General features: G+C 41.8%; 1 protein-coding gene across 5 annotated transcripts in view; it reads right to left on the reverse strand.

Moving 5' to 3' along the window:
* LOC132815046 (microtubule-associated protein 4-like) overlaps window positions 1-18,653 on the reverse strand; it is a 426,923-nt gene that overhangs the window by 342,776 nt on the left and 65,494 nt on the right. The window contains exon 1 of one of the 5 annotated variants that reach the window (XM_060823720.1): window positions 11,240-11,263. The exons of 3 other annotated variants lie outside the window; for them this stretch is intronic. The gene's annotated coding sequence lies outside the window, so the exon portion shown is untranslated. Of the gene's footprint in view, window positions 1-11,239; window positions 11,264-18,653 lie in introns of those variants that run through there. One more of the 5 variants, XM_060823715.1, reaches the window with a different exon arrangement.

An 18,653-nucleotide genomic window follows, 5' to 3' on the forward strand; every position in this document is an offset into this window, starting at 1 on the left:
TGAGCCATGAGGTGGACATAGTGTTGGTAGGAGAACATTTTTATTTTCTCATTAAGTTTAAGGTAGCTATGAAGGAGGACAAAGATAAATCCACATTTTAAAATGTACTACCTGGAGAGTGAACAATTTCAAAGGAATAAAACAAGTGTGGCCCAAGTAAACTGGAATCAAAGATGGGAGACAAAACTATAAAAGAACAACAGCTTGTCTGACAAGAAATGGTTTGAGTACAATTAGTTGTTCATTTCCACAGGAGGGTGAAAAAAAAAGGTAGGACAAACAAAGCCAAAGCACCCTAGATAACAGTGATAGAGCTCAAGATTAAGCAGACAGAGGTGTGCAAGTCAAACAAGGTTGGTAATAAAGTGAGAACAAGGCTGAATACAGAAAATTCAGAGGGGGAAAAAGTGAAAGGAAGAAAATAGGTGAAGTACAAAGAGAGGTTTGTAGCTAATGTCAAAGTAATTCAAAATTGTTTATCAGCATATAAATAGAAAAAGGAAACTAAGAGTGCCCCAGTTAGAAGCCACTAAGGAGTTTTATCCATAAAACTGCTAGGCATAGTAAAAGGCATAAATTAGTACTTTGATATCAAAGCCAAATAAAACAAATTTACATTTTGTCTCACTTAACAATCTCCAGCAATGAGAAGGCATTAAATAATTTGCTTCACGTTGAATAACAGGCATTTGAGAAAACAGTTGTGTTAAGACTAGATGGTAGTTTCTCCCCATCACCCCCGAACCCTTTCCCTCCCTCACCACCACCACTCCCCTCCTCACCCCCCCTTCATTCCACCCCCCCACACATATGCATTTACCATGTAAAGCCCCTTAAGAATCAAACTCCAGTGAGTAGAGTCCCAGAGTCCCAATCCGTTTTGGCATTTGCTCACAAGACAACCCTCCATACTAGGGATCATGAGTAAACATTTTCTAAACTGCTCTAGTACTCCAGATGTGGTCTTACCAACACCTTGTACCATTGTAGTAAAACTTCCCTCTTGTACAGTATTTTGAGGTGGTGAAGGGCCAACATTCCATTAGCATTCTGAGTATTTGTGGAATGCTAACTTTCTGCATTTCGTGCACAAGTACCCCCCAAGTTCCAGTGGGCAGCAACTCACTACCACTTTCTCAAGGGCAACAAATGCCCATTGACATCCATATCCTGAGGCTGACTAAACAGAATAACATTTTGATCAAAGGACAATATCTTCCAGAATAAAATTCTGGCCAACCAAATATAAATCCAGAAATCAATTAATAAAATACAATATTCTCACTGCAAAACCATAACTACCTTCTATCCAAAAATGAGCCTTGGGCACCTCTTGTATCTCCCCACAACTGCTCAGCTACTTTTCTCTTATGCAGCATGTTTTTTTTGGAAAGGATAAATCATAGATAGTTAAATTCCCAAATGGATCTTACAGAAAGTTAATAAAAGCACTTGAAGTAGACTATCAAGTGCATATTAACTTCTATTTTACCATTTATTGCACCATCTTCTAAATCAGCCTTCTTTCAATAGAAGACGAACAGAAAACTTCAGATTAGGATTTTAATGCTCGAGTTGCGGCTACGTTCACGATTTTAAATGCCGTTTGTTTCTATTTTGGTTTCTTGTTTTTTTAAGATTGTGGACTCAAATGAGAAAATAATTCAAAATCTTTGTAAGACAAGCTGCATTGTTTGAAAGCAAGTAACATGTCATTCATTACAAACACTGATGGACTACAGCAGTGACTACAGTCAAACTGGAGCTAAAATGCTGTTTATAAATGGAGATTCGGTTCGTAACAAGTAGCAGATTGGTTTGTGGCCTCGTGACAAAGGCCGGTCTTCCAACAATTGAGATTTATCAGGTAGCTAAAACAGCTGTGGAGCTGTGAACAAGAATGAGAGAAGCCCTTGGACCTCCAGCAGAAATCACTTTAAGCCTAAAGAAAACCAGTACTGTTCCTTCAGTAGATGCTGCAAACTGTGACCTTTAATTAATAAGCCAGAGACTTTTTATTGTAGACAGGCAGGAGGCTGGAAGAACACAGCAAGCCTGGCAGCATCAAGGTGGGGGTGGAGAAGTTGACATTTTGGGTGTAACCCTTCTTTAGGACTGGGGATGAGTATAAGGGGAGCTGCAGATAATGGGGGTGGCAGGGGCAGGATGGTGAAGTGGGCATAGGTGAAGATAGGTAGAGGACACGACCTAGTTGGTTAATGGGAGGGATGAAATGGTAGGTGGCACGGAGGAGTGGAAAGAAGGGAGAGGGACTGGAAAGGGAGGTTATTGGAAATTGGAGAACTCAAATATTGAGTCCTCTGGACTGTAGGCTGCCCAGGCAGAAGGTGAGGTGTTGCTCCTCCAATGTGCAGTTTGGTTCATTGCAGCAATGGAGGAGGCCAAAGATGGTCACGTTGGAAAGGAGGAGAATTAAAATGGTCACTGACTGAGTGATCTGGTGGACCCCTCAAACTAGCCACGCGATGCTTCCTGCAAACCAACAAAAGCATCCAGAAGGACAACTGACCAGCACAAGAATAAGAATCAACTCAGCAATCCTAGTGAATAGGAACCACCAAACTGCTTTTTCCTCAATTCCCAATTCATGATTTTTTTCAAACCTGTGTGCACGTATAAGGCAGATCGATAATGGGATTAGAGTTTTTAAACTTGTAGAATTATATGCAAACAGTTCATAATTGTTTACCTGTAGCTACAGTCTAATTACCAAAATGTAATAAATAGCACTTTTTTGCTCAGAACTGAAATCTAGTCCATGTTTTCTGTCAACCTAGAAGATGGTACTCTTTCAAATCTAACTTCAGGTAACTGAGAATATCTGATCTTAATTACAGAATGCTACTGCAGCAAGTGGAAAACAATGATAAAAGACTATTCAATAGCTTGGGGAACAGACAAGGATTCTGGGTGGACATAGACATGACAGCAGGACAGTATGTTACCTCCCTAGTATCAGGTTCAGGGTGTCACAGAGGTTGTGGGACCTTTTTGATGGAAGATGGGCAAGAAACTTGAAAGCAGGTAAGCAATCTTAGGATTACTCCCAAACTAATGGTGCAGGAGAGAAGGCTTCACATGCCTGGAAAATTGGAACCCGAACAGAAATGATAAATTACACCTTAGCAGGAATGGAACCAAATATCCCTGTGATAATATTTGCTAGTGTTGATAGAAGTTTAAACAACATAACCGTGGAAGACATCAGTCTACATACAGACTAGGTTAATCCAATGAGCATCAACATTCTAGAAGAAGAATTGCAGGAGTGTGTTAAATAATTTTTTTTCAGTGGAAATGTTGAGAAACCAACTAGGGCACAAGTATTATACAATGAGAAAAAGCCAATTAACAATCACGCATTGAAGAAACCTTTTAAAAGAATGGTGACCATATTATGACTGAATTTCTTCAGCCTGAAAGAGATGTAATTAGACCTGAAACAAGTTCAAAATTCTAAAGATGGCCAATTACCAAGGATCAAGGAGGAGGGTGGCTGTGTGGATAGGAAAAATAAATAGATAAGCAAATGGATAGTTTTTAAATAATTAAACAGTAAACAAAAAGCTAGAGAACCTCAGCAGGTCTAGCAGCATCTGAAGAGAAAGAAAAAAGTTAACGTTTGCTTTTATTTAAATAATTAATGCACAAGTATGCAAGTTGGCTCGCGGAGCTTGAAGGTTATTTTTCCCCAAATGTTTTGTCACCATACTGGGTAGCACCAGTGAGTGGCTCCGGTGAAGCACTGGTGGTATGTCCCGCCTCTCTATTTATAGGTCTTGGTTTCTTAAGATGAGTGATGTCATTTCCAGTCCTTGTTTTCAAGAGAAGATAGATAGGATCTAAAGTGATGTGTTCATTGGAGAAGTTCTGGTTGGAATGTTATGTTTTTAAGAATTCTCGTGAGTGCCTTTGTTTCACCTGTCCTAGGATGTGTGTGTTGTCCCAGCCCAAGTTTGTCCGTATGTATAGAAATAAGTGATAGTGGGTCATGTCTTTTGGTGGCCAGTTGGTGTTCATGTATTCTGGTGGCAAGTTTCCTGCTAGTTTGTCCGATGTAGTGTTTTTTTTTTAAAAAAACATTTCTTGCATAATATCTTGTAAATGATGTTAGTTTTGCTGGTAGTTTCTAATGGATCTTGGTGTTTCATTAGTCCTCGTTTAAGTGTGTTGGTAGGTTTGTGGGCTACCATGATGCCAAGAGGTCCGAGTAGTCTGGAAGTCATTTCTGATGTCTTTGTTGGAAGGTAACTTGGCTATAGTTTTTGGTTGCATGGTGTCTGCTTGTTTGGGTTTGTTGCTAAGGAATCAGTTTATTGGGTACCTGTTTTTCTTGAAAACATTGTATAGATATTTTGCTCCTGCTTTTTGTAGTTCTTGGGTGCTGCAGTGTGGTGTACCTTGTTGAAATAATGTCATGATGCAGCTCCGTTAGTGGGCGTTGAGATGATTGCTTCTGAAGTATTTGGTCTGTGTTTGTTGATTTTCTGTAGACACTGGTTTGAAGCTCTCCATGAACTGTATGTTGAACTGTCACCTCTCGGAGTGGGAGTCTGTTGTTGTTGTTCTCCTCTTGTGAATTTTATGCCTATCAGGATATTGTTGGTGGTGCTGTAGGTTTCCTCTAATTTGTTTAGTCTTTGATGACAAAGGTGCCATCCAGGTAGCGGACCCAAAGTTTGGGTTGGATAGATGGGAGGGCAGCTTGTTCAAATCTCTGCATTACTGCTTCCGCTTCGAACCCCGATATTGGTGATCCCATGGCTGCTCCGGTGACTTGTTTGTAGGTTTTGCTATTGAAAGTTAGAATATTCTTACAACTTTTTTTGATCAAGGCCATAATGCTGACAATTCTCCAAGTTTCTGGCACCTCCCAAGCTCAGGGAAGAATGAACTACTATGGACAGTACCTCCTCAACTTGTACTCTCACTTTTTTTCAGTGCACCTCATTCAATCATGGTGCCTTGTTAACTTTTAAAAACAATTAATCGATTCAAGACATCTTCCTGATTAATTTTGAACCCTTCCAATGGAACATCTTCCTCTTTTGTAAAGATAAATGCAAAATATTCAGTTAATAGCTCAGCCACACCTCTCTACTCTCCCTGTAAATCCCTTTTTGATCCTATTCCACTTTAAATTCCCCCCCGCCCCCATTTATAGATGTTGGGATTTCCTTTTATATTAACTATTGGTACTTTTGTATTGTTCTTCTTTGACTTTTACCTCTCCCCTAAACTTTTGGTTTTCCTGTTGAAGCTTGGGATGTGATGGAGCGGTACAGTGGCGCAATGGCTAACACTTCTGCCTCAGAGCTTCAGAGACCTGGGTTCAATTCCACTCTCAGGTAACCAACTCTGCGAAGTCTGCATGTTCAGCCAGTGTCTGCGTGGGTTCCTTCTAGGTGCTCCAATCTCCTGCCATAATCCAGACATGCAAATTAAGTAGACTGGCAATGCTAAATTGCCCATAGTGTCCAGGGATGTACAGGTTAGATGGATTAGCCATGGGGAATGCAGGGTTCCAGGGATAGAGTAAGGGGTGGGTCTGGATGGGATGTTCTTCAGAGTGTCAGCATGGACTTGATGGGCCAAATGACCTGCTTCCACACTGTAGGGATTCTATCATTCTTCAACTGTATTTTCTGCCTTACCCTTGTGTTAGGCACCTTTTCTTTCCAATGCTAATTTCTACCTCCATTCTCATCTAGGGAACTCTAGATGATTTGTTAAACTTTCTATTATTAGAGGGAATATATTTCAACTATACCCAAATCATCTACTCCTTGAATGTGACCCATTGTTCAGTTACTGTCATAGTCATGGAGTCATACAGCACAAAAACAGACCCTTCAGTCCAACCAGTCCATGACCAACATAATCCCAAACTAAACTAGTTCGCCCTGCTCCTGGCCCATATCCTTCCAAACTTTTCCTATTCGTGTATCCATCTAAATGCCTTTTAAAACATTGTAATGTTACCCACATCCACCACTTCCTCAGGATTATACAGGGTGTTTGCATGTGGAATACTTTGCCCCTCTTTTTTAAAATCTCTCTCCTCACCTTGAAAACAGGCTCCCTGGTCTTGAAATTCCCCATTCTTGGGGAAAAAAAAACACACCTACTATTAATCCTATCAATACACCCTATAAATTTTATAAACCTCTAAGTTTACCTCTCAAAAATCCTACATTCCAGTAAAGAGTCTCAGCTTATCCAGCTTCTTTTTATACTCCAACTTTTCATACTGTTACTGAACTTCCCAACAACCTCTTATTCGAAAAAAAATCCTGTTCAGCTCTGGTCTGGCCCACTGAAGCCAGCTCTCCACAAATTGATTTTTCTTGTTCTGAACTGTTGCAGATCATTCCCCAACATCAACACATACCTTCTGATATAGTGACCACAGTCTCCTAAATGCACCCCCACTCACACTTGACCCTCCTGATTTCCAAGTACTATGTGCAACAGTGCATTCTTTCTTATTGGACTGGACACATACTGCCATAGGAAACTCTTCGGAGCACAATCCAGGAACACTTGCCCCTCACACTACGAGTATCCCAATTTGTATTTGGGTAATTAAAGTCTCTCATTATCACTGTTCAATAATGTTAGTACTTCCAATGTCTGTGTATATAGTTCTTAAATCCCCTTTTCACGAGTTTGTGGTCTGTACACTACAACAACTAACATAAATACATTTCTTAACTTCTATAGTTCTGGCAAAATCGACTTCAGCCTTCAACTCTCCCAAACACACCCCCTCCTCCAGCACTGCAATGTTCTCCTTAAACAACACAGCTACCCTCATCCTTTCCAGTTTTTCTCATCTTTCCTGAACAACTTATACGCTGGAATATTTAACACCCATCTTGCCATTCAGTCAGGTCTCCATCACAGCCACAACTTCATAATTCCACATTGCAATCGGCATCTAACTCCCAAACCTTATCCATGCATTTTACATTAACACCATTTTGGACTTTCTCCCTTGCTCTGACTTCATCTATTACCTTACTATGTTATACATTAGTAGCAGCTGTATACAAAATACTTTGAGTGTTGATATTCACCTCTAATATCCTCTTGGTTCACACACAAATTAGTTTAAAGCCCTCCCAATGATATTAGCAAAGTGCCCTCAAAGATCAGAATTTCAGCTTTGTTTAGGTGCAATGTTTCCAGCTTGCGCAGCTACCAACCTCCCCAGGAATCTAAAGCCCTCCCGACAACACCAGCATCTTTACAGCCAAACATTTGTCTGCCTTATCCTATTTCTGTACTCTCTGGCATGTGGCACAGGAAGCAATCTAGAGATTAAAACATTTGAGGTCCTGCTTGTTAAAGTTCCACCTAGATCACTAAATTCTGATTTCAGGACCACATCCTCCTTCCCAACAAAGTAATTTGCATGAAGCAATTCTGTCTGTGCCCCTCCCCACAAAGAATGTCCTGTAGCCACTCAATCTGAATTAGTGATTTAGATGTTCAGGCCTATTCAATTCTCAGGTTTGAAGAAGAGACATGTTCTTGTCACCCTCTCAGTCAGCATGGCAGATGAAACAGAAGTGTGGGGTTATCCACTTTTAGTACGAGGACCGAAGGTGCAGAGTATTTCTTAGACAGTGACACTTGGTGCCCTTATGCAAAAGGACACTGAAAGCGAACAAGAAATTTGTACTAAATCATGGGATAGCAGTATTCGTTCACTTTTCTTTCCCCACATAGGGTCATTAAGAGTCAACTATTATGCTGTGGATCTGGGGGTGATGCTCTGAGGAGGGTCAATGTGGACTCAATGAGCCAAATAGCCTATTTCCACACTCTGAGGGGTCTTTATGTATAATCTATGATTTGCAGGTACAGTCAGTTCTGCTATCACAGTAGTTCCATTCTCATGCAATCCCATTTTATAAGAAATTTGCACAATAGCAGAACCATTTAAACTAATAGAGCCTGAATAGTTTTATACACAATACATACTTGAAAACTTTGCACTTTAGAAACCGCTTTCCTAATTTGCCAATTGTGTTATAGCAAATCGTGCTAACGAAGCACACGTTATAGCAGAACAACCTGTACGTAGATTAAATTCAGCTGTGATGCCACTTGCTAAATATCCAGACAATACTCACTATCTCAGCTCACAAAGCAAGTTTGGTCACCTGGCAAGGTATTAGCTAACACCCATTATAATCTTGTTCTCAGCCTCAGGGCAATTACATTCTGCAACTACAGAAGTCTATCATTTAGAACTGCGTATACTCCATTGAGTGAAACAATTAAGCTTTTCCAGTGCCTCCCAAAAAAGCAAATGTTCAGCACAGATGAACACAAACTCAAATTAGGCACCAGTCAATGTTCTTTACTACATCAGATGTAACTCCAGATGGGTGTAGTTCTGGGGGATGATAATCAGATGTTATTTCCTCAAGCCAAATTTAAATGGTACATTACGGCACATTATTAAACGGATAACAGGACAGACAAGATGTTTCACCTAGGTGGGGAGTCTGGAACCAGGATGCAAACAAGAGAGAAGCCACTTCAGACTGAGGGGAAGAGAATTCGTTGACTCAGAGGGTGATGAATCTTCAGAATTCTCTACCACAGAGGGCTACGGTAGCTCAATATATCAAGTAAATTTAAAGCAGAGGTTGATAAATCTTTGCTTATTAAATCATATAAAGAAAGAGTTGTATGGATAGTCTGGGTAAAAGGCATTGAAGCGCTCAAATCAGCCATATTAATATTAAATGCCACAGCAGACTCAGTGGGCTGAATGACCTATTCGTTTTATAGAAATACTACAAAAGTTTTGGCTATGTAAACCCACATGAATATTTAGTTTAATGAAAGCAATGAGTCAGCCAATACATGAAGCTACAACTGTTTTGTGACTATTGGTTTGCAAAAGGCAAAATTGAAACATATCAAATTTCAGTTCTGATACCTATCAAAGCCAGTTCAGCTGGGAAATCTGCATGCCTCAATTCTCTAGACATTTTTTTATTGAGCGGTAGGAGGGTTGCTAGTGTGAGAAGAGGCAAACTTATGGATGGAGATCCAGCTGAAATATCATGTTTTCTTTTTTAAAAACCAACAGCTATTTCAAGTTCTCACAAAACAACCAGCTGGGTGAAATAGTAAAGAACATATGCAGCTTAAAACCTACACCAAGGTACCCTCAGCATAAGAAAGGAAAATAAGGTTTAAAAACCAATTACTATTCCCCTAAACAGAATTTTTAAATTTTTGAAAGAATGTCTTTCAAAAAATAAATGTGGCTTACTGATGAAATGAAAATGAAATAGCAGCAAGGCCACATAAGCAATATTCAATTATACTTCAAGAACCAGGATACTGGTACAGTGCCTATAGGTACTTTCACCCTACAAGGATAAATACACAGGAACTGTGTTTAATAACTCAGCCAAGTAGTACTCCACTGAAATGTTATTCTAGCTTGCCCAAATCTACAATAGGATGTTATCATAGGAAGTAGATGCAGAACAGTTGAGGAATTATTGCATGTAAACCGTTGAATTTTGGATTAGCCAACTAAATCTTAACAGCCTCTTTTAGTCTCAATCCGCACAACTCATTTTACAAACAGACAGAAGAATATTGCAAGTTTTTAAAAAAGTACAATATTATTTCACTAATCATGTGGCTTGGCTTCATGTCTCACCTGATCCATAAGGTGTCTAACAACATCTCCAGACAGGTTGATGAGAAATATTAGGTTAAATAAAGAGTTAAACTTTGCAAGCCTAACTAACACCAACTAAAAAAAAATCAATTTCAGAAAAAAAAAGATACTCCCAATAAAAACTAGTTTAGAACGTCATCATTCGAAATTTCTAAAATAACCTGCTTTTGCAAATACCCTCATATACATTAAAAATGGAATATTAGTACATATCTTGCAGGGAAGCAGTTTGCAGTTTCAATCCTTCACATTGTTAACTTCCCAAAGTATGCTGCACTGTTTACAGAAGGTGGAGGAGACTCCCACTACCGCTATGATGTATACATGTACCTGTTGGAAAGTTTGTTTGCAGAGACATTGAAGGAGGTCACGAGCTGGTGAAGCCTACTTCAAAAGATTGTTCACTAGCCTGTACCAGATCAAACGAATCCCAAGGTGTATGGGAGGAGGAGGGAAGAACGCAAGCAGAGGAAATACAGAGAAAGGTTCTCAAGCTTCCTGTTGGGAAACAGCGAGACAAAGAATTGGCTGCATTTCCCTCCATAATTGGAAAGCTTGATGATAAACTTGAAGGTTTTACTTACCCGATGAGTTCTTGCATGAGTGCAGCAAAATGAGTAGCAAACCCAACTCTAAGCATGTCTGGCTAATCGACACAGTAATTAATTAAGCTAGTTGAAATATAGTGGATGCTTCTAGACATTTTGTTAAATATTAAATACAATCCACTGAAAATTTGTACTAGTACATGACAATCCAGCTATGACACCAAGACTTTGTACTTTAACTAATTAAGTATTAAAAGTGAATTGAAACAATCATAAAATTACCACCACCAAAGTGGAAAAACATTCCCAGCAACCATTGTTTCTCAGTTCCTGATAAGGATAGTATCAAAATTCAAGAATAATAATCTGCTAAAGTAGGACAAAAAAAAAGGAAAGAAAGATCAGAGTCCAAAGATTCATTTGCAATATGATACAATATTTCCTTTGAGGATTACAGCCCTCAACAGTTGTGTGGATTGGGAGGAACTAACTGTGGAATAATATTTTTATGGTAAGAGGTACCAGATCACACCAAAATTCCAATTAATGTTGATCAACAACCCTGTGGAAACAAAAATGAGGTCTGACAGAAGTGCCCAAATGAACAATCGAGTCTGGAAAAAGTGTTACTTTCCTAGTTAGACTCCAGCTTACAATTGGCTATATAAACTAGTCTTCTATCATACTGATTCAATAATCTCAAGCAGCAATCTTCAGGAGACATGAAAACATATGAGCTGGACAATACAAGTATGGAGTATGGGTTAGACATAATTGTAAGTGGTAGCAATTAAGTGGAATGGGCATGTTTAAAAAAAACAAAGCAGCGAGCAAACAATGAAGTCACTGTCATGTGCTTCACTGTGTGAATTAATACAAATATGCTAAAGAACAACTGATTTGCAGAAGTACAGGCTCATATCCATGCTATGGATTAAAGCAAAGCACTTACTCGGGGAGTATCATGAGTGAAGAAAATCATCTGCTGCTGCTCTCACTGTTAGCTCACCTTGGTCATCACACCATCAGGAGATTCTCAAACAATTCACTTTATTGCAATAACTTTTCGAAAAGTGCAAGAACTGGAAACATTACAAAAGGAGGGTTGCAAGTTAAAGTAGCATACTGATTTTTAAAAAAAATCTCAAGATGGTAAGCTGCATAGCAGCTACTTGACCTTAGAATTCCACAGCCTGACTTTTGAGCAAACATTTGAGAAACTCTGGGAGTGCACCCAAGAAAAAACACAGCTGTTCAAGAAGAAATACACATTTCTGGTTCCAACAGAAAAAAATCCAGTGCCTGCAATCACACAAAATGCTGGCTATTTGGTGATGTACACACATGCAACCCACCCACCATTTGGTCTGGCAACATTCCCACCACAAAGCTTTCAATATAAAAATTGAAGTAGTGAGTGAATGAGTAGTTGATTACACAAGGCAGTGAAAAGCCCAGTAATTGATTATACCAAAGACCCATGATGCACTTCAAATAGTGAGAGGAATTACTTTAAGCACTTGCTTGCCAATGTGGCAAAATCATCAGTTTCTCTGGTAGATACTTCCTAATTAACCTGCTCATAGATATTATTTTACATTGGAGCAGGTGGAACTTGAATTAGGGCCTCCAGGTTCAGAAGTAGGGGCACTACTATTGAATTACAGAATACCCAAAGTGTAGATAGAGGCTATGCGGTCCATCAAGTCTGCACACCACTCCAAAGAACATCCCACCCAGATCCCATACCCTCCACTTTCTCCTGTAACCCAAAAACAAAGGAACCAGAGATAATTTAGAATTTAAATTGGGTTATTTGCACTGCCACAAATGGTGTGTGTCAAGTGGTATTTAGGTTCATAGAATCCCAATAATTGAATAAAAGGATCTTCAGCTCATCAAGTCTCTACGGCCAGATGAACACGACATACACCTTCCTGTACTGGGCCCATAGCCTTGAAGATCATGACATTTCACATATTCATCCAATTTTTAAAAGAAAGAGGTTACCAGTCTTAAATCAAAATGTCCACTCAGCTTCCTTTCTTCCAAGAACAAACCGATGCTGACCCAAACTTTCCTCAATTGTATTCTTCCAGTCCCTGCAAGATCTCTAGTACCCGTTCTCAAGTAATTAGCTTCTTTCTATGGCATGGTTATCAGATCTGCACATAATATTCCAATTATGGTTTAACTAATGCATATAGTTCCAACATACAATTTTTATTCGACAAAAGGTATTCCACATGCCTCCTTAATCAAATTGTCAGCCTCTCTTGCTTCAGAGATCTGTGGACATTCTCTCTAAGGTCTCTCACTTACTATAATTCTCTCCATATTTTAAATAAGTATTCCTTTGCTTTACTTAGCCCCTGTAATGCATCACCTCTCACTTCACCAGATTGAATTCTATTTGCCACCTTTTCTGACCAGTCTATTGATAGCTGTAAGTTATCGCCCTCGCTATCAACCACACACTAGTTTGCATTGTCTTCAAACTTCTTGGCACGAGTGATTTTTGTAGTACGTATTAATGATTTGGGCATAAAATGCAAGGGACATGGTAAGTCCTACAAAACCCCACTAGACGTAGTCTTCTAGTTGTTTAACTGCCAGTCAATCACCCTTGAGTTCTTGCCAATGAGCCAATTTTAACATCCCACTTGCTACATTCCCCAGGAATTTTTTTTTAAAAAAAAACCAAAGTTTCATGTGGAATGTCAAAAACTTGGCTAAATTCCATGTAGACCACATCAAGTGCATTGCCCTTATCAATTGTGTTACTTCAAGAAAAGTTAGTCAAACAGGTTCTTCCCTTAACAAACTTAAGCCAACTATTATTGATTAATCCATGCTTTTCCACTGAGGAAAGATCAACTGACCTGTAATTATTTAGTATCCACATTCCCTTTTTAAACAAAGGCACAGATTTAAAAGTCCTCCAAACCTTCATCACCACACTTGTATCCAGCAAGGACTGGAAAATGGAGGTAGCTGTCAGACCTTCCACCCTTTTCTACCAAAGTGCTCTTAAATAGAAGTTCAAATTCAATCCTTGTGAGTTATCTACTTTCAAAAAAAATACCAACAGTCTGTCTTCTAATGTTTATCACATCCAATACTTTACACCTAATTACAATATCTGCATCATTCCCCTTTAAAACAGGTGCAAATTACTCAGTAAGAACCAAATAACAGCTTAACTTCTACAACAGGTTTCCTTTTTGGTCTTTCATGACCCCTACTCTTTCCTTAGTTAGTTGTACTCATATTGTATTGATAAAACACCTTGGGAGTTCATCTTAAAATTTGTTTGCTAACATTCCTTTAAGCCATCCATTTGCTTTCTGAATTAATTTTTTAATTCCTCCCTTCCATTTCGTTGATTTCTCTCAACTTTCATTGTTAGACATTAGCTTTCCTTCTCTGACTCATAACTTCTAAACTCGTTATCCAGGGAGCTCTAGATATGGCTGTCCCACTTTTTTATGGGAACAGGTTTGCGCCAAAATCCTTTAAATTATCCCTTTGATACCCTTTTAATCATCTCTATTACTCTGACAGGGATTTATCTTCAAGTAGCGGTTTCTAACCAATTTTTGTTAAATACCTCAACTTAGAATTCTAAAATAGGACAAGGTCAAATTTACTAACTCCTGCTCTTAATTTTACAATAATTATTGAAAAGAACAAACTGAATTATGACCACTACCATCCTGCAAGCCCATCATCATCTCTAAATCCAATGTGCTGGGCTTACGACATAACGACTAAAACATTTTTCCCAAATGCAAAAATTCCAACCCCTCAATTTCTTTCACATTAAAACTACCTAGGTAATATTGAGTTAGTTCAAATCCTTTACCATGACCACCCTGTTCAGTACGCATTTCAGGAATCTGCCTTTATATTTGCTTTACCATTTGCTTCCAACTGTTAGGCGATCTACATTATAATCACAGTGACTGTTCATTTTTGGTGCTTGACCCAATCTATTTTGCCTCATTTGAGAAGTTAGAGCTCATAGCACCATAAGTTGTTGTTTATTGTGTACAGTATAATAATTAAGTAAACAGAAATCCCTACCTCCTCCCTCCTCAAACTCAACAGGATTAGACCAAATGCAATAGCTGCTTTCATAATCTAACCATGAGCCACCAACTCTCTAGTGAGCAACAAAAGAAATCACTAAATTGGTCGAGTGGCTCTCAAATTGTTTCATAACCTTCCAGGAATTCCACAATGTAGAGCAGACCACAGTCAAGGTGGCAGAAAAAAAGGTAACTAATGACTAGAAGTTCTATGTTTCTGTGCCACCCCACTCTGCACTCCAGCTCTCTGAAAAATCATGTCCTCTCCATTAACCCCCTGCATTCAGTGTTGCATGCTGGGAGTACAGTTCCCAACTTTCTCTTTCAAATATCTCCCTTAAGTAGACTTCTTGATTAAGCTACTTCTACACGTGTCTACAGCATCTGATTATGAGAAGATTGAATATCACAGTCAAACAGCAGTCAGTAGATTGCAATGAAGATTAGAATGCAATTGAAATATCTGCCAACACTACTCTATGCTCATGTCTACGTTTCTCAGGACAAGGACAGCATTTGCAAGGCTGAGCTAATGCCACTTCATAGTTGCCCGAGTATTTGTTATTTCATAGTTCAGTTCTTTTGCCAAGATTCTACTCAAGCATTGAATCAGTGAAAATTTCAGTCTAATTTCAATACAAAATGTTAATATTTCAGACACATGTTTGTTTTTGAGGTAAAAACAATGACTGCAGATGATGGAAACCAGGTTCTGGATTAGTGGTGCTGGAAGAGCACAGCAGTTCAGGCAGCATCCAAGGAGCAGTGAAATCGATGTTTCGGGCAAAAGCCCTTCATCCAGGAATAAAGGCAGAGAGCCTGAGCCTGAAGTGGAGAGATAAGCTAGAGGAGGGTGGGGTGGGGAGAAAATAGCAGAGTACAATAAGTGAGTGGGGGAGGGGATGAAGGTGATAGTTCAGGGAGGAGAGGATGGAGTGGATAGGTGGAAAAGGAGCTAGGCAGGTAGGACAAGTCCGGACAAATCATGGGGACAGTGCTGAGCTGGAAGTTTGGAACTAGGGTGAGGTGGGGGAAGGGGAAACAAGGAAACTGTTGAAGTCCACATTGATGCCCTGGGGTTGAAGTGTTCTGAGGCAAAAGATGAGGCGTTCTTCCTCCAGGCATCTGGAAGTGAGGGAGCGGCAGTGGAGGCGGCCCAGGACCTCCATGTCCTCGGCAGAGTGGGAGGGGGAGTTGAAATGTTGGGCCACGGGGCGGTGTGGTTGATTGGTGCGGGTGTCCCGGAGATGTTCCCTAATGCGCTCTGCTAGGAGGCGCCCAGTCTCCCCAATGTAGAGGAGACTACATCGGGAGCAACGGATACAATAAATGATATTAGTGGATGTGCAGGTAAAACTTTGGACGCAGAAGGCTCCTTTAGGGCCTTGGATAGAGGTGAGGGAGGTGGTGTGGGCGCAGGTTTTACAGTTCCTGCGGTGGCAGGGGAAGATGCCAGGGTGGGAGGGTGGGTTGTAGAGGGGCGTAGACCTGACCAGGTAGTCAGTGAGGGAATGGTCTTTGCGGAAGGCGTAAAGGGGTGGGGAGGGAAATATATTCCTGGTGGTGGGGTCTTTTTGGAGGTGGCGAAATGTCGGCAGATGATTTGGTTCATGCAAAGGTTGGTAGGGTGGAAGGTGAGCACCAGGGGCGTTCTGTCCTTCTTACAGTTGGGAGGGGTGGGGTCTGAGGGCGGAAGTGCAGGATGTGGACGAGATGCGTTGGAGGGCATCTTTAACCACGTGGGAAGGGAAATTGCGGTCTCTAAAGGAGGCCGCCATCTGGTGCGTTCTATGGTGGAAATCACTGCAGCTGAAACTGACACCCGGAAGCGGCAAGAACAAACCAATATAAATACCGGAAGAAACATCAAAGCAGCGCTTCACACGAGGCTCCAACAGCACTGATGATGTTCCCTAGCCAGGGAACGAAACGTTTGCAGCAAAAAACTTCCAGCTCGGCGAGCAGAACCACAACAACGGATACCCGAGCTACAAATCTTCAATCAGATTTTAAATGGTGGAACTGGTCCTCCTGGGAGCAGATACGGTGCAGGCGGAGGAATTGGGAATACAGGATGGCATTTTTGCCAGAGGTAGGGTAGGAAGAGGTGCAATCCAGGTAGCTGTGGGAGTCGGTGGGTTTGTAAAAGATGTCAGTGTGAAGTCAGTCATCATTAATGGAGATGGAGAGGTCCAGGAAGGGGAGGGAGGTGTCAGAGATGGTCCAGGTAAATTTAAAGGTCAGGGTGGAATGTGTTGGTGAAGTTGATGAATTGCTCAACCTCCTCGCGGGAGCACCAGGTGGCAGAGGAAGAGGTGGGGAGTGGTGCTGGTGTAATTACGAAAGATCAACTATTTTACGTAGCCAAAGAGACAGGCATAGCTGGGGCACATACGTGTGCCCATGGTACCCCTTTGGTCTGGAGGAAGTGGGAGGATTCGAAGGAGAAATTGTTAAGGGTGAGGACCAGTTCGGCCAAATGAATGAGTGTGTCAGTGGAAGGGTACTGTTGGGGACGTGTGCAGAGGGAAAAATGGAGGGCTTGGAGGCCCTGGTCATGGCGGATGGAGGTGTAGAGGGATTGGATATCCATGGTGAAGATGAGGTGTTGGGGGCCAGGGAAACTGAAGTCTTGGGAGGTGGTGGAGGGCATGGGCGGTGTCTCGAACGAACGTGGGGAGTTCCTGGACTAAGGGGGATAGGACAGTGTCGAGGTAGGTAGAGGGGAGTTCAGTGGGGCAGCAGCATGCTGAGACAAGGGGTCGGCCAGGGTGGTCAGGCTTGTGGATCTTGGGGAGGAGGTAGAACCAGGCAGTGTGGGGTTCCCGGACTATGAGGTTAGAAGTTGTGGTTGGGAGATCTCCTGAGGTGATGAGGTTCTGTATGGTCTGGGAGATGATGGTTTGGTGATGGGGGGTGGAATCATGGTTGAGGGGGCAGTAGGAAGAGGTGTCCTCAAGTTGGCATTTGGCTTCAGCAGCGTAGAGGTCAATGCGCCAGACTACCACTGCGCCCCCTCTATCCGCTGGCTTGATGGTGAGGTTGGGATTGGAGCAGAGGGATTGGAGGGCTGTGCATTGTGAGGGTGAGGGGTTGGAGTGGGGAGAGGAGGGTAGACAGGCTGAGGCGGTTAATATCCCGGCAGCAGTTGGAAATGAAGAGGTCAAGGGCAGGTAATAGGCTAGCTCGGGGTGTCGAGGTGGATGCAGTGTGTTGGAGGTGGGCAAAGGGTTCCTCGGAAGATGGGCAGGAATCCTGATTGTGAAAGCAAGCTCAGAGGCAGAGGAAGAATTGTTCGACGTCACGGTGTGTATTAAATTCATTGATGCGTGGACGGAGGGGGATGAAGGTGAGTCCTTTGCTGAGGACTGATTGTTTGTCCTCAGTGAGAAGTCTGGAGGGATGGTGAAAACTCGGCAGGGCTGGGAGCTGGGAGTGGGACCGGAACCTGTAACTGGAGTGGGCGTGGTGTGGGGAATGGGGGTGGAGTCATGAGCAGGGGTAGTGTTCCCCTCGGGGTTCTGGGGGGTGTGAGGATAGTGACAGTGGAGTCTGTGGGGGGCATGTCAGCAGAATGCAGGTGAGTGGCGCTGATGGGGGTGGTGACCACGGCAGTAGGGGTGGTGGAAGTCACTGAGCATGTGACATCAGCGATGATGAGAGGGGCGGAAGTGATGTCACGTATGATGTATGAGGAATTGAGGGGGGGGTGGAAGTGGTTGTGGGAGTGGCCATGATGGGGGTGCGAGTGACATCATCAATCAGCGTGGGGGTGGCAGCTGCATGAGCCGCATGGCTAATGGCATCTGAGTAGTTTCCAAGGCCAGGGGGATCTTCTGGAATGTTTGAGGAGCGCTGGTTATGGAGGTGGGTAGATAAAAGTTTGTATACTTACAGTTTTGGATGTTTGAGATGGAGTTGAAATACTGTTTGTTGAGAGTATGAATTTTCTTGAGGATGTAGTACAGAGTGGGTCCTTTGCAATTCTGAGAGAGTGTGGCCCTCAGCTAAGGCAGGGATGACTGTAGAGAGGTTAGGTGCCAGTGCATTGCTGCGAGCATGGAGCAGAGGATCTTGAAGGAGAACTGTTGCTGGTGTTTTTGAATCTGTAGTCTGTACTGTTTGTCCTGTTCAGGTCCAAACTCTGCTGGTTTAAAGGTGGTCCGGAGTCCGTGTGGGATGAATTGGTTACGGATGCAGGCACTGAGGCAGCAAATGTGACTGTGGTAGCAAGTTTGTTTCACGACATGGTTGAAGAGCTTCAGGGCAGAAGAA

This window comes from Hemiscyllium ocellatum, chromosome 4 (genome assembly GCF_020745735.1).
Source record: "Hemiscyllium ocellatum isolate sHemOce1 chromosome 4, sHemOce1.pat.X.cur, whole genome shotgun sequence".
Taxonomy (NCBI): Eukaryota; Metazoa; Chordata; class Chondrichthyes; order Orectolobiformes; family Hemiscylliidae; genus Hemiscyllium; species Hemiscyllium ocellatum.